Genomic DNA, 15,857 nt, shown 5'->3' with positions numbered 1-15,857 from the left:
TGGCTCCCAGGCACTGCAGCTCATGGGAATCATGGGCTGTGCATCCTCATCATGTCTGCAGGAGCAGGACCAACTCATGCCTTGGTGCTGGCAGCAGGCTGCTGGTTGTACAAGGATCACGTCAAGGCTCAGCCAAAGCACAGCAGAAAGAGCTCAAATACCACCAGAAGCAATAAATGCTATATTAGTGCTACCTCTGGTCAGGTATTGGGTGTTGGAGGCCACCCCCTGTGCCCAGTTTCCTTGGGGCGATTTCCATCTTCATTCACATCTCCTCTCAGAGAAGGACTTGAGCTTCTCTACTGGGATAGATGCAGTAGATAGCAGATAGCAAGCAGTGGAGACAGAGGCTAAAGGGACTGAGCCATATCCCCAAGTGGTGCTTCACAATTTTGCACAGTACAGAGCACATCCACCTCTCCACAAAGGTTTCTACCTGTCAGGGAGAGCTTATCATCACTTTGAAAGCTAAGAAGTGAATTAGGCTGTATCTCTTCTGTCCTCACTGACTAGTGGCTATCCAAAATGCTGTTAGAAAGCAGCAGCTGAGCCTTCCCTACTTTGGGAACTACAGCCCTGTGGAGCTGCTCCAGCTGAAGCTTGCTGGGGTTTGTGGAGGGGCTGACAAATGGCCGAAGCCCTTATGAAGTAGAGGAGCTGAGTAACAGTAGTGGAGATTCTTCTCTTTTACTCTGTAATTACTTTTCTGGTGTTGGGCAAGTCAGTGCCCTGCACTTGTTTGGTGAGATTTTATTATTACCCGATGTTCCTTGTGCTGTCATCACGGAGAAGCTCAGAGAACAACCTGGTGAGTACTGCATGCTGTCAGGGAGGAAAATGACCATGACCAAGGTCAAGGAACGGGGAAGAGGTTCCCACTATTTTCTGTTTTGCTTCTGGAACTGAGTTCAGATCAAGGAGGTGAATTTGGGGACAAGCAAGATGAGTTCAGCAGCTGTGGCATTGAAAGGCAGGGACCATAAATGGCAGGAGGAAGGGAAATCCAGTAAACAGTTCAGGACTCAGCTGAGCATTGCTGCTGAACTACAAAGACCTGCGAGAAAGTGGTGTCAAACACCCAGCTCCTGCTCTGACCTCTGGTGAGGGGAAATGAATCAATGTTGGGAAAATCTGGAAAGCAGGATGAGATTATCTACAGTATAAAAGAAACTGGAAGAGATGGATAGGGATATTTGTGTATTGAGACTCCTTCCATGTCCTTTATGGAGGGGGGGGGGTGCTATTGTACCTATTGTAACAGATCTTTATCGGCCCTGTTTATCACGGTGGGTGCGGGGAATGTCAGATTGCTGAATGTCAGGTTGTTGACTGTTTTCATAACAGGAAGCTGCCTGCTGTCTTGCTGTGTTAAGGAACTCCCACATGCACAATATTTTCCAAAACAAGAAGAAAAAAATTAATCTAAACACTCCGCTGTGGTTGGGTGACTGCACGGCTTCAAGTTTCTATTGTTCCTTGTAAGGCAAAATCCTGTATAGACAAATGCACTTGATCCACATATGCCTGCTATTTCTTTTGTCTAAAGATACAGGAAATATGGCTGTTGTTTAGTCGAGATGAAATATTTTCCAACGCTCAAACTTAATCTCGACGCTTTTTTCAGTAGTTGGGAGCCTGGAGAGCTGCCATGTTTGGGTGCAGGTGGGACGTGGGAGAGAGCAGTGCAGGCGTTGGTTAGTCATTGCAACACAGAATGCTGCAGGACCCAGCTCTTGAGTGCCTTCATCCTTGTGAGCTGAAGTTAGGCATCTAGCTTCCCCCAGCACTGCCCTGAGCAGATGGTTAATTCCCATTTCCTACAAGAAAACTGTGGCTGCCACTCCTTATCGGGGAGCCAAGGTCTGTCTTTGCTGCAAAATGCAAGGGATGCTCATTGCAAGTTGGGACACGTAGCAGTGGGTAAACTTGAGCACCAAGTGTGGAAATTTGGGTGAGAGGAGGTCCGAAGTCCCTCTGTTCAGAGCCCTGAATTTATTGCTTGTTGTAGGCACCTCAGCCATTCATAAGGGCAGTGCATTGGATAAGCTCCTGCACTCATACCCCCCAAGTGACAGTCACTCTGATGGTCCAAAAGACATCCACTTGCTGTGTGTGAAGGAAGGCATCTGTAAGCACAGCCTCTTGCTCCAGGGTATGCTATACCTTAGTGCAATTAAGAGAAGTTGCTCTGAATTATCCTAAGGATGAGGAGTCTGAACCTGAGTTTTTTTCTTTTTCTTTTTCTTTTTCTTTTTCTTTTTCTTTTTCTTTTTCTTTTTCTTTTTCTTTTTCTTTTTCTTTTTCTTTTTCTTTTTCTTTTTCTTTTTCTTTTTCTTTTTCTTTTTCTTTTTCTTTTTCTTTTTCTTTTTCTTTTTCTTTTTCTTTTTCTTTTTCTTTTTCTTTTTCTTTTTCTTTTTCTTTTTCTTTTTCTTTTCCTTTTTCTTTTTCTTTTTCTTTTCCTTTTTCTTTTCTTTTCCTTTTTCTTTTCTTTTTCTTTTCTTTTTCTTTTTCTTTTTCTTTTTCTTTTTCTTTTTCTTTTTCTTTTTCTTTTTCTTTTTCTTTTTCTTTTTCTTTTTCTTTTTCTTTTTCTTTTTCTTTTTCTTTTTCTTTTTCTTTTTCTTTTTCTTTTTCTTTTTCTTTTTCTTTTTCTTTTTCTTTTTCTTTTTCTTCTTTTCCTTTTCCTTTTCCTTTTCCTTTTCTTTTTCTTTTTCTCTATCCTTTTCTTTTCTTTTTTCTTTTCTTTTCTTTTCTTTTCTTTTCTTTTCTTTTCTTTTCTTTTCTTTTCTTTTCTTTTCTTTTCTTTTCTTTTCTTTTCTTTTCTTTTCTTTTCTTTTCTTTTCTTTTCTTTTCTTTTCTTTTCTTTTCTTTTCTTTTCTTTTCTTTTCTTTTCTTTTCTTTTTTTCTTTTTTCTTTTCTTTTTTTCTTTTCTTTCTTTTTTTCCTTTCCTTTCCTTTCTTTTCCTTTCTTTCTTTTCCTTTCCTTTCTTTCCCTTTTCTTTCCCTTTTCTTTCGTATTGTTAAAGGACTGAACTAAGAATGGGTGAGGCTGAGTCTGGCTTTGAATTTTAGCATTTAAAAAAGGATATGCTCATATTTACCGTATAGACAGCAGAGGGCGTCAAACGCACACGTGTTTCACGACTTCAGCGCGCAGTTGGAGCGGCAAATCCATTACTGGGCATCCATTCCTTTGAGTGTGCCCGATGCTTCCCCGCCAATTGTGCACTTGTCCCAGGTTTCCTTCCCTGCTCGGCCGCGTGTGGTTCCATACATTAGAGGCAGAGCGAATTGTTCGCCCCTGCAGACAGGATACAAGTCCAGTGCCAGGTGTTGAATTATTTTCCTGCGTGGTGGTATAGTGCATGGGAATTGTTGATAACACTAACAATACAGCAAAGGAAAAGTGGGAGAGGAGGAGGACAATTAAGCAGCCTTTGAAAGCCCGGGGGACACGTGAAATACCCTCCCTCTATTCATGCGTCACCAAGTCCTTAAGCATAGAAATGTTCCTGTAGTTACTAGGCGAATCTCTCTTAAAGCCTGAAAGATTTCAGTGAGCCCTGGGTAGCTCTTTGGTGACATCCACCCCCTCTGGATTAGTGGAGTTAAGTCAGATTTGTCCCAGGAAGCTGTCAGTCCTAGAGTCCTGCAATGTTTTGGGCTGGGAGAGGGCTTAAAGCCCACCCAGCTCCAAACCCTGCCATAGGCAGGGACACCTCCTAGACCAGGCTGCCCGAAGTCCCATCCAGCTTGGGATCCCCATGGATCATCTCCCCAGGGATTAGCAAGATGTAACATCTTTGTGGTATGGGGGGTGATTCAGTGTTGGGAAACAATCTGCTGTCTCCTTGTAGTTAAAGGGAGGTGACTGCAATAAAGAGGTGAGGAGCTTGGGGAAGGGTAGGTTTTGAGGGAAAAGCAGACCTAGGATGTGCCCCATCCCTGGAGGTGTTCATGACCAGGTTGGGAGGAGCCCTGGGCTGCCTGGTCTATTAGCAGATCTGGAGGTTGGTGCCCCTGCCCATGGCAGGAGGGTTGCAGCTTGATGATCCTTGGGATCCCTTCCAATCCAAGCCATTCTATGATGTGGGAGATGTGGGCTCAGGTACCATTGTTTGTTACTGAGAAAGTTGCTATTCCCTCTTCAATTGTGATAGCCCGTAGAAATGTTAAGACTTTAAGGATGAAGCAGTCTACGTTGACATAGCACTCACAGTAAGAAGGTGTACCTGCTTTTCAGGGACTGAAAGTGCTACCAGACTACGTGGAATGGCTAACATCTGTTGGCTACAGCATTTCTGCCCCACCTGTGTGTGCAAGGAACTTGTCATCACCTGAGATGCTACGAAGTGGCAGCAACCTGTAAGTCATTCCACAGAATATTAAGTATAAATATTAATTTATACAGGAATAATGATTTGGATACCTTTTTCCTGGGATTTGGAGCCCTTCAGGGCACAGTGTGAGCCTTTAGCTATTTTCTAAGCCTTGTAGAGCTGGTTCAGCCACCAGCCATAAAGCATCTGTGCTAACCAAGAAGCCACCATGTCCTGGCAAGCTGAGATACCTCAATCTCACTGCTCTGATGACACATTCCTGCTGTCCAGCATGCAAATCCCAGCACAAATCACCAGCACCTCTGATTAGGAAAAGTTTTGTCAGCATTTGGCACTGGCCCAGCAGAAGTGACACCAATTATTTGTGTCAGCTCCCCTCTGAAAGCAGGAGATATATGAAATATCACCCTGAGACAATCCATCATGGTGTGCAGTGGGATTTAGGATCTGTCACCCTGATGGGGTATTGACTGAGCACAGCTTTTTCCAGGCCAGAGAGGTTATGGAGAGCATTATATCACCCCCAGCAAGACACTGCAGGTTGAAACTGAAAAATGAGCCTCAAAGTCTCTTGACTTGGGCAAATGGTCCAATGAGAGCAACTGAAGTGAAACCTGGCAGCTCCTGGTTTAGGGTTATTGGAGGAGTTTTAGTAACGGTTATGTATTATATGTTAGATGATCTTATAGGTCCTTTCCAACCTTATGAACTTATGAACTTATGAACTTATGTCAGATGTTTGTTTTAAAGCAAGCTGTATCCAAGCCTTATATTTCTGTTTGTATTCATCATCAGCCTTGGATGATGTCAGAACATTTTCAGCAGGGGGGAATGGCAAGTTTTTACTTTGCTCAAGGGCCACTGGTGTTTCCAAGCTGTGATGAGCCCTTTTCTTTGCTCTTTCTTCATAGCCTTTTGCTGAGATGGTCTGCATTTAAGATCTGCAGCTGTCAGCCACAGATCTAGAAATTTGTGCCAAGGAGCTCTGGTCTTCTCCATCCATTAGAAATGATCCATCATCACTAAAAAGCGATTCCCAGGTGACTCAGCTCCTAACCTCAGTAGCACCTATTTCTCAGCTTACCCAAACTCAAAGAAACTGGAATTAAGGAGCCTGGGTACTGCTAGGTGGAAACATTACCCTTGCAATTGCTCTAGGTGGTGAATGAGCACACTTACATCCACACTCATGCATTTAAACTATTGATGAAAAGAAAAAAATAAGCACATGGAAAAAGCACTGAAGAAGCAAGTGGTCAGATTCAGGAGGTATGCTTACAGAGCAGGTTAAAAGTGCATTTTCCCACTATTCAGAATATTTATTCTGATTGTTTTATTATTGTCTCTTGCCAAACAGCCAGGAATAGATGTTCTGTTTGTGGATGAGAACAGTAACACCATAACACAACTTCTAAGCTCTCCGTTTCTTCAGCCACACAGATGCATTCGACCTGAAGATTTTTGGCCTCCTCCTGCCAAAACAGTTAAGTTCAACCTTGATGCAGTGGTTTTTGGGATGCTACGGTGTGTCCACAGACTTACAGGATGTCCCACCCTGTAGGGGAGCCAGAGGTTCTGAGTTTCACAATCAGGCAACTTCAGAAATTGCCCCAGATCCCAGTGCTGGCCAGAGCACCCCACATGCACTGCTGCACTCTGCTCTGGGGTTCTAACACAAGAAGGATGTGGACCTGTTAGAGCAGGGCCAGAGGAGGCTGAAAAGATTCTCAGGGGGCTGAAGCTCTTCTTTTATGGACACTATCAGCAGAATCATTCATTCATGGTGGATAGGATATTTTTAATAAAGGGAGGAGTATTTTTCTTTGTCTTTTGCTTCGAGTACTGCATACTCTTTCTCTGTGTTGGGAGTGCAGAATTAAATCCTAATTAAAGGCTGTAAAAAACAGTAAGTCTGAGAGGCTAGGAACAGGTACATATTATTGCAGCTTTCATAGATCATATGAGCACTTTGGTGACATAATAAATAATCCACCCGAAGTTTTTAAAGGTAAAAAACAGCAAATCATTAATAATGGCTCTGGCACCATATATCAAACTGAAGCCTTCCTCTTACAGCTGATCTCCAGCTATTCCCAGCTGCCCTTTCACACTGCTGTGCATGTTTCTTCCTCCCTTTGTATTTCTCTCTCTTCTTTGCTCCCATATTTCTGTGCTCCATCCATAAGCTTTTGTTTCTCCAGTCCATTGAAGGTAAGCATGGGTCACCTATGAAAACACACACTAAATTGTTTAAAACTTTTTGCTCAGGGAGTTAAAACCTGCCCGTATAACTAAACCCTGGAAGAAAGTTTTTATCAGGGTAGGAAACAGAAATCATAGAATAATAAATTGGCTCTTGTTAGAAGGGACCTCAAGGATCATCAGGTTCCAACCCACTTGCCACAGGCAGGGTACCCAACAGCCCAAAGGAATTGTCATATGGTAGACTCATTTATTTCTGGCATACATTATTTTATATCATGGAGGAGCATTTCACTCTGTAATTTTTAGTTGTTTAATCCACATAGCCTGTTTCATTATCTCAATCTGTCTCTTAGTGTGTCTGCACCTCTCTCAGTCCTCTAAGGGAAGTGGCTTTTTGGGAAATATTGGTGGTGGGTGGATGGTTGGACTGAATGATCTTGGAGGTCTTTTCCAGCCTTGGTTATTCTATGGATGTCTCAGAGACCAAGAGACTCTGAAATCAAACCCTTCCTGTATCATGATAGGGTCTCCTGTGTGTCACAATGAGAAATGTGATTTGTACACGTGGCACCAACCTAAGGCAAACCCATTCATCTCTGATATGTGCCATAGCAAATTTTGGCTCGAGCAAGAGCCCAGACTCGAAGTGAAATGGGAGGGCTGTAAATGCGTTTGGATGAAAGGCAATGATGAAAAGTTGTTCCAACTCTCAAACGAGCTAAACTGCAGAGGTGTGTATAGCACTGAAGTGACACATCCTTCCAGGTGTGAAGGAAGTGGAATTTGTTGCTCTGTCTTTACTCTGTGTGTGCATGGATGGATGATTCTAGCAGGGGTAGAATTATGGGCCTACAAAGACGAGGCCAAGTTTGAGTTCAACAGCAGCTTCCAACTTCCTATCAACTACCTCTTTGCTGTCTCATTGACAACGGAAAGTTTGATGTACTGAATGGGGCTTGCTGTAGTAATTTCTGTGGTCATCTGAGAAGGTCATAAAAATTTTAATAAGATATCTGTATTTAGAAAGTTATATAGGGTCCCAAGTCCTACTGATTTTGGGGGGACTTTGTCTCCTATATGTATTTCTACTTGTGGATGTCGATCTACTTGATGAGGGAAAGCATTCTTATTTCACATACTGCCTTTATTTGCAGTAGAAGGGCACCACTGATGCTCAGCATGGTACTTTCCTCAAAGAACATCATAGGCTTACGAGTGTAGTTTCTACTGGGCTAACACCATATTCTGTTTCTTGTCTATTCATAGTAACTAGAAAAAGATTCAGGTGACAAAGGTATAATTCCTACCACAGCAGTTGTGACCTGCCTAGTTCTGGTAATGTAGTTGCTTCTGCGCTGAGGGTGTAGAAAACTCTTGACACCGACTCTTCAAAAAAATAATAATAATAATAAAACCAGTGAATGTTCTGGATTCTTTGAGCATACCAAGCAGTTTGTGTTATCTGTCATTCTTAGGGTTTCATACTGCTGCAGACCTTTGAAGTAGTTAATTTTTGAAAGAAAGGCCTATGGGCTAGAGAGATCATGTGTGGGAGTGCCAAGATCAGTAGCACTGAAATGTTTCCCTGTTTTTCTGAATTTATTGCTACCAGGGAGAGATTTTCTTTTTGTTTGGATGTCCATCTGACTTGCTATCCCCATGTGTAAATGCTGTATCAACTCACGTTCACAGACAACTTGAAACCCCATAACAGACACATCTCCTTCTTTAGGTGGTAATTGCCTGAAAATCCCACTTCTGGTTACAGTGAGCAGTCTGTTTTCATAACACAGGTTGCAGAAGAAAACTTATCATGCGTTGATTGAGTTGGGAAATCCTGGCAAAGGGTCCTCCTACATGTAAACATGTTTCTGGTTCCTTCATGACATTAGCTATAATTCAGATGGAAATTATTGTATCTTCCCTTCTGCCGGCACTGGAACAACTTCAAATTGAACTAATTTCTATAATACTCTCATAGCCTGATGTCTTACGGGATTTTTTTTTCTTGTGTCTTTAAGGCTTCTAGGGAGGACATTCTATCTGGTGGAGATATATTGTCAGGATGTTGCTGTTTCATAGCCAGGCTATGATAATTTTCCCATATTGAGAAAAAGAATTTAAAGGTATCAAAAAGTTTTGAGCAGATATCACAACTATCTGTTCTACCTGCTGCCTAATAGCATTTAACAAGATCATTTCTTGGGCAGTGAATTTTAATGCCCAAATGATGATAACATCCTCCCTGGAAGCTGTTCTGTAACTTCACCACTTCCCAATTTTTATTCCAGATTTCAAGATGTATTTCTCCTTCTCTTTTTCATCCTGATATTTCTAACCCCATCCCACAACCCTAGAGCATCCTTCCAGAGATCTTCTGTGTTAATATTGTTGTAATATGTGGCCTGAGCCCATCCAGTTCTACAGGAGGAATCAGTAGGGTTGGAAGGATACAAAGAATTGGGTACCTCAGTGATTCATATTGACTCATCAGTAAGTCTAGAAATCCTTTGGTCTCAGATTGGACAGAAAAAACATAAGTGACTGAAAACCACTAGTTACACTGAAACTTAATTTTTTGTTTTGGATACATAAGGGCTATTTTTTTAATTTTTGATTTGTTTTGGTATTTTCCCATTTATAAGCCCACTTTTTGCCCGTGAGCTTTCTCTCAGTGCATTTCACATCTGATCTTCCAAACACTTGATTTGCAGCCCTCTATCTCTGGATGCACCAGTTGCTTTTTATTTCCAAGTTCCCACCGGTCCAGTCTCCATAACATATCAATTTCTCTGTTTCTGAACATGTTTGGAACTGCCTAAATCTTGACAGCAATGAATCGTGAGGAGCTTACTCATGTCTAAACCCTGTTGGGATTCACCAGCTGAGCATGTCCTTACCTGCTTAGATATGGGTATTGTTTCAATGGTTGTTTTCAGACCATGCCAGCTTGCTCCTTGCACAAATCACAGCTGTGAGTGGAATTAACTTCCTGCCTGTTCCATGGTTAGACCCTCTGTCCTAACTTTTAGAGGGTTCTCATTCAAATAACTCCATACGGATCTTAAGCAAATATTTCCCACATTATAGGAAAAAGCATGCATGCTCTGATACTTCTCATAATTTATCTTCCATTAAAGCTACCCAATAGTGTATACCAACAGTTAGGGTTTGGAGCTCCCAGTGAGGTGAGGTCAGCCTCTGCTCCTAGGTTATACTGATAGATAGTGGACTTAAGTTGTCCCAGGGTAGGTTCAGGAAGAGCAGTGATGCAGTGGCATAGCTGCCCAGGGAGGTGGTGGTGTCACTGTCGTTGGAGGTGTTCAGTGTGGAGATGTGGCACAGAGGGCTATGATTAGTGGGCATGGTGGAGATCAGTTGATGTTTGGACTTGATCTTAATGGTGTCTTCCAGCCTTTGTATGCACACTGCTTCAAAAGACCGTGTCTTGATCTGTCCATTTGATATGCTCTCCAAAGCAAATAATCATCCTGAAGGCAGATCTGACCACAGAGCCCTCCATATTACAGCCCTCTACTGGTATCCCCGAGTGAAAGGCAGCTGTGGGACTTGGGCAAGTGTTTCTGTGTGTATTTTTGCTGACGGTGTGTTGCGTTGTCTGTTCTCAGAAAATTGTGCAGACCTAGACCACCAAATACGTTATCTGGAGAAGCACCAGCTCCGTAGACTCTGAATTTCTCAATATGACCAAGATGTAGGGGACTGTGTATGATCAGCAGCAGACAAATACCTACTGAGTTAGTTAGCCAACAGTAAGTACTAAGGAAAGAGTTGTGGTTTAAGCACCATCCTTAAATTGTCTGTGAAGGCAGTGTGGTTAATTAAAAGTTCCTCTCTGGGTTTGTACAACCCATATTGGAGGAAGATGGGGCTTCCTCTCTCTGCAGCAGACCCACATAAAACCATAAGAAGCTATTACAAGCCCCAGGTCATGGTGTTATCTCTTGCAGCCCTGAGGAGCATGGCACTGTAAAATGTCTTCCCAGCTTAGTGTCATATGTATATAATATTAATATAAAACTGACTTCTAATTCTTGATTATTAAGGACCCTAATATGAATCCCCCCCCCCCTTTTATTTGAATTCTATGGGTCACTTCCAACTTGGGATATTCCATGCTTCTATGACTTTCTGCCAGTTACTAAGTTCTGACATTGCAACAACAACAAAAAAACACCCCAGAAGTAGAAATATCTGAAACACTCCTGATTTGGTAAAGAGACCCTAAAACAGCTGTACTTGCTCATATACTCAGAGTCCTTCATAGGGATGGTCTGATCCTCTTTTTTTGCTGGGAGTCACAGGACAGATGATTTCTCAGCATTGCTCAGTCTTTCCCTGCCACCCTGATTGCAAGAGGGGAGTTGGGTTCCTGTCATCATTCTGGGAATGGGACAGTCTCTGCCAGGATCACTGGACAGGAAGAGATATGGGGAAGTTTTTCCCTAGCTCCTGTCCTTCCTCTCCAGCACTCCCACACACGGAGTCAATTCAGGATGCAACCAGAGATGCACAATCCTCTTTCGTTGCTCAAGGGATGTCACAGGAAGGTGAAATCTGATGAGATTATTTGAAGTACTTCACTGTGACTGGCTGGCATCTCCAAAAGACATCTGATGTAACCAAATCTTTGCAGTTCAGCGTAGGCAGAAGCTGTGGGAGGTAATGAAGATCTTGCAGAGTGCGTGCATTCTCTCTCCCTCCTGGCACATGTTACTGTTAGGGACAGATTTTACCAGGAATTATTGTCCTCACTGACATGGAATCTTCCATGTCGTCTTCATATTTATTAAATGCATTACTGGAGCAGTGGCTTGGAATAGTGGGTTGTTCCATGAGAAGTTCCTGGGTTGCCCTTTGCCTTGGTCTTGTGTTTCTGGCATGTGATTTTCATAAGTGCAATGAGGTGCAAAGCTTGAATGAAGCTTTCCTCACCTCTGGGGCAAGCATTAGGCCTCTGTCCCCAGGGATCTCTTTAGTGCCCTTCAATTTTTACTCCTTGGGTTTGTTAGGAAGCCAAGAAAAATGCAACACACTAGGAGTGATGAGCATATTTTTAACACTTAAGTTTGGGGCAAGGTTAAATGCTGAGCATGAAGTAAAGGCTTCTGCCATAATCACAGAATCATTCAGGTTGGAAAAGCCCTCTAAGATCATCCAGTCAAGCCCCAGCCCACCCCCACCATGCCTGCTGCCCACGTCCCTCAGTACCACATCTCCACAGTTCTTGAACCCCTCCAGAGACAGTGACCCCACCACCTCCCTGTGCAGCTGTGCCACTGCATCACCACTCCTGTGGAGAAATTTTGTAATATCCAGTCTGAAAAAATATTTAAAATATATATAATCTGGGCTATTTTAAGGAGTAGGCAAGGTTTAATTAACAGCAAGCTCATCTTTCTTCAGATCAGTGTAGATTTTAATGTAGAATCTAAGCTATCTCTTTCCTCTGCCATCTGGATGCCTTTGGGGTTTTACAGCCCAAAGCAGCTCTGCATGTCCAAAACCACCACCAAGAGAAAGTGAATCCCTAACACTTTCCACACTTCAGCTCAGGCATAGAGTCAGCAAGTGATAGAGCCCACGTGCATGGATTCCCACACTGGACTGTGCCTGACATAAATGTTTGGTGAATCACGTCTGATACATGGAAGCATGGCAAGGGAGAGATTGCAGCTGAGAGATGTAGCTAGAAAATTATTCTTCAAGTGTTTTAAAGAATTTTTGTATGCTCCAGAGACTTGCCTACATGTCGGCGAAGATTAACATGGAATCAACCCTGAGTGGCTGAGGCTGCTGTCATGAGCAAGAGAAGCACTGCTTCAAGACAGCGTTGCAACGGGAAATGAAAAGATGATGTTTATTGAGTCTTGGTGCCAGAGATGTAAGTCTTCGTACCTTCATACAGAGAATCAGACATGCCAAAAACAGAGCCAGAGCAGCCAGTGCTCCAAGGCAGTCCTGCCCCCAGGGATCGTGGGGAGCTCCCAGAGCAGGGAGGGGTAAGGGGGGGTTTCTGTGCAGCAAGAGGCTAATTAGGCATCACGACAAAGCATTTCCATCCGCTTAGGAAGCACTGTCCTGACCTTGCTGCTACGCCTACTCCCTCTCTGTCACAGGACTAAAAGAGCTTTGTTCAGCTCTTTTAAAACTGGAAAAGGAGCCCAAGCACCATCCTTTATGCAAGAGCTGAAAGGTTAATACATGTCACTTTTGCTGGCTTGGATGCTGCAATAGGCTCAGGAGGCACCAGCCCTTTTTAGTGAGGAAGAAGCAACACAAGCCTGTCACAGCCTGCCCTTTCAACCTTTAAAGTGCAGTTCAACCCCGTTTTCACACCGCATAGTTTAGAATGCATCCATCCTTCTCTGCAGCAAATAAAAAATGCAACACGAGGCAAAGCGATGCAACACAAAGTGATATAACTCAGCACAAACTGCAGGATGCTGGTAGATACAAGTTTCACTGCGGATTGCATGGATAAGCAAGCATCAAGCCCCTGAAATTAGAAAGGTCAGCTGAGGTGCTTCCTGTTGGAGCTGCACAAGCCATGGCGCTCGGCTCAGAGGGCAGGGAGGTAAAATTAGAAGTGGCTGACCCAGGGGCAGGGTCTGTGGCTTAGGGGCGTGGGAAAATAGGCATCACCAGCAACTCTGAAAATGTGTTAGAGGGTCATCACAGAAAGTATTACCCCTTCTGTCTGAGAAGAAAGGCTTGAGATATCCACAATCCCCCCCTAAATAATCCCTCTCTTTCCCTGTTTTATAGAGGGTGTGTGCAGATCTATGTATGCTATGGGCGGCTATGGACTGTCCATAATTGAGACTCACATAGTTAGGGAATCACCAGCCTGGTATCTTCCTAGAAAGGCTGCATTGGGTAGACAAAGCTCAATCTCAGTGTCTGGTGCTTTCCTGTGATATGAAAGACTGAACAGTTCACTTGATAGTAGCTCAGAACTTGAGGCCCTATCTTTGAAGGGTAAATCTTGCATCTCTAGGACTATATATTCATAAAAAATGTAAGAGCTCCAACAGAAGAGGTGAAGAAGCAGCTCACAACTCTGAACAGCCTCTCTTTGTTGCTAACCTTCTTAGACACTGTTCTCCAGCTGTTTGTCTCCCATGTACTCAAGGCACCTAACTCAGAGGAGGGCAAATTGCAGGCACCAACTACTTGACGTGGTGTGTGGTCATATGCAACACCTACTGCAAAGATTTAAACCAATGTAGTCTTCATCTCATATCCCAACCACAACCAGTTCCTCCACAAGGACGCAATGACCTGAACAAGTAATGGTACTGATGGACTTACCACCAAGACTTGTCTTGGGAAAATCAATCAATCGGTCTAACAAACAAACAAAACAATCCAAGCAAACAAAATCAGCGTACATCAAGAAGCAATTTGTCTAGCAGGTAAAAAAAATACTGAAGAAAAGAATCAGAAGACAACGATACACAGCAAAATGAGCTGTACAGCTCTGCATAAAGCTATGCAAGTCTTGCATTGCCTTTCTCCTCCTGCCGAAAGCCAGCAGCTGTAATCCCCTCCAGGTGGTGATAGGTATATCTCTGCAGCCAGTATAAACGTGACAGCTCTGGAGCTAGCTGGCAGCACATGTCCCCGTGCTGCAAGAGGGTGAAGAGAGATGCAAGCCTGAACATGTGAGTGAGTCACAGCAGCCAAGGGGAAACGCTAACTTTGGAAACGGCGAGAGATGTAATTGTGAGGGATCCTTTACAGCTGTGTGCTTTTTTCATGGGCAAACCTGGGAGATTATGGCAGTGAAAAGAAACACCTCCTTTGGCAACAGCTGCCTTCTGGATGGATACCAAGCTGCTCTCCAGGTGTTAGGTTAGGTTTCTTCCCTCCACCGGTGCTGTCCGAGACGCCCACGAGCAGGGAAGCCGCTGACTCAACACGGATAGGGTGTGATGTTGACTATGCACAAGCAGCTTTAGAATGAGATAAGTCAACAGGCTGGAGGAGAAACCATGGGAAAGGTTTGGCCTTTTCCTCACCCATGCGGTTCCAGCAGAGGATTTTAGCAATAGTGCTAACAGAGTGATCCTGGAGCCAATGAACTTTTAGTGCATCCATGGGATGACTCTGCAAGCCGCCACTTGGAGCGTTTTAAGATGCTTTGGTGCTCTTGCAATGAGATCAGCTCTTCCCACACTGGAAATCTCCATCTGAGCAACCTGTGTTTGTCTCATGCCAAGATCAGAGCTATGACTATCTGGTTTAGTGCCCTTCTGAACCTTTCAAGAATTGATGGATGAGAAAGCAGATATTTCACTTTCTTGCCTATGAAACCAAAATGCCTTTGCACATGGCACTGCACCTGCCAGCCACTGACAATGGGGAGAGAAATGCTGGGGTAGCATCAATCTTCCTTCTGGGAACATCAAGAACTGAGTAATAAGCTGCTTTAGGTGGCAAACACCTCTTCCCTAGCACCTAGTGAGCTCCCTAGTAGGCATCAGAGACCAAAGGTGCCTCAGTCTTCATCTGATGTCCCCAGACTGAGCTTGCACCAAGTGGATTGGTGATACCCAATCAACTTCCAAACTGTAAAGGTAGCCACATCTTAAATACAAACATTTGTTCCAAGTGCCAGTGTTAGGACACTGTGGTTGAAGAGCTTCACCTGTCCATATGGCAGTCCCATGTTACTCTCTGCATAAATGCTGGCAGATCCTGCCTCTATGCACTGCTTGAACAACCCAGCAGGGCAAGACATCTCCTCTTTGCTTTGATGTCCTTTCCTTTGGTGCTGTCTTCAACCTTGAAGCTAAGTCTAGACAAGGGGGATTGAGGAAGCCCATCAAGGCTGTTGTGGGTGCTTGAAGGCATGGCTGGAAAGGAAAATGTAGCTTTGAGCAAAAGATTTGGATAGAGATAATGAAAGACTACAGATTAGGGCACAACTTCAGCCTGTTTGCACTTTTGAACTAATGGCTCTGTGCAGTGTGAGTGGTCATATGTGATGCCCCTTGTCCTCCTTCTCTTGTCCAGTTCAAGTGATGGCCCCAGTCCTGCTGACAGCTTGAATATATGGCAGATTATATTCCAGCAGGCAGAGAGGGATGTGGGGGATGTTGCCATTGCAGGGACTGGGCAAGAGGGAGGAGCACAGAGACTTGGCAATGTCCCATCATGTGTCCTAGGAACAAATTCACTGAGTGAAGTAACTGGACGGAGCTACAACCCCTTCTGTCATTCACTCTTATTTCCAGGCCCTACAGCATTGCTATGCAGGTAAGCTAAGTTTCTTGGCTTAATCATAAGT

This window comes from Cyrtonyx montezumae, unplaced genomic scaffold (assembly GCF_038088225.1).
Source record: "Cyrtonyx montezumae isolate F1298 unplaced genomic scaffold, pur_monq_1.0 scaffold_13, whole genome shotgun sequence".
Classification (NCBI taxonomy): Eukaryota; Metazoa; Chordata; class Aves; order Galliformes; family Odontophoridae; genus Cyrtonyx; species Cyrtonyx montezumae.
Note: the sequence above shows the minus strand (reverse complement) of the source record.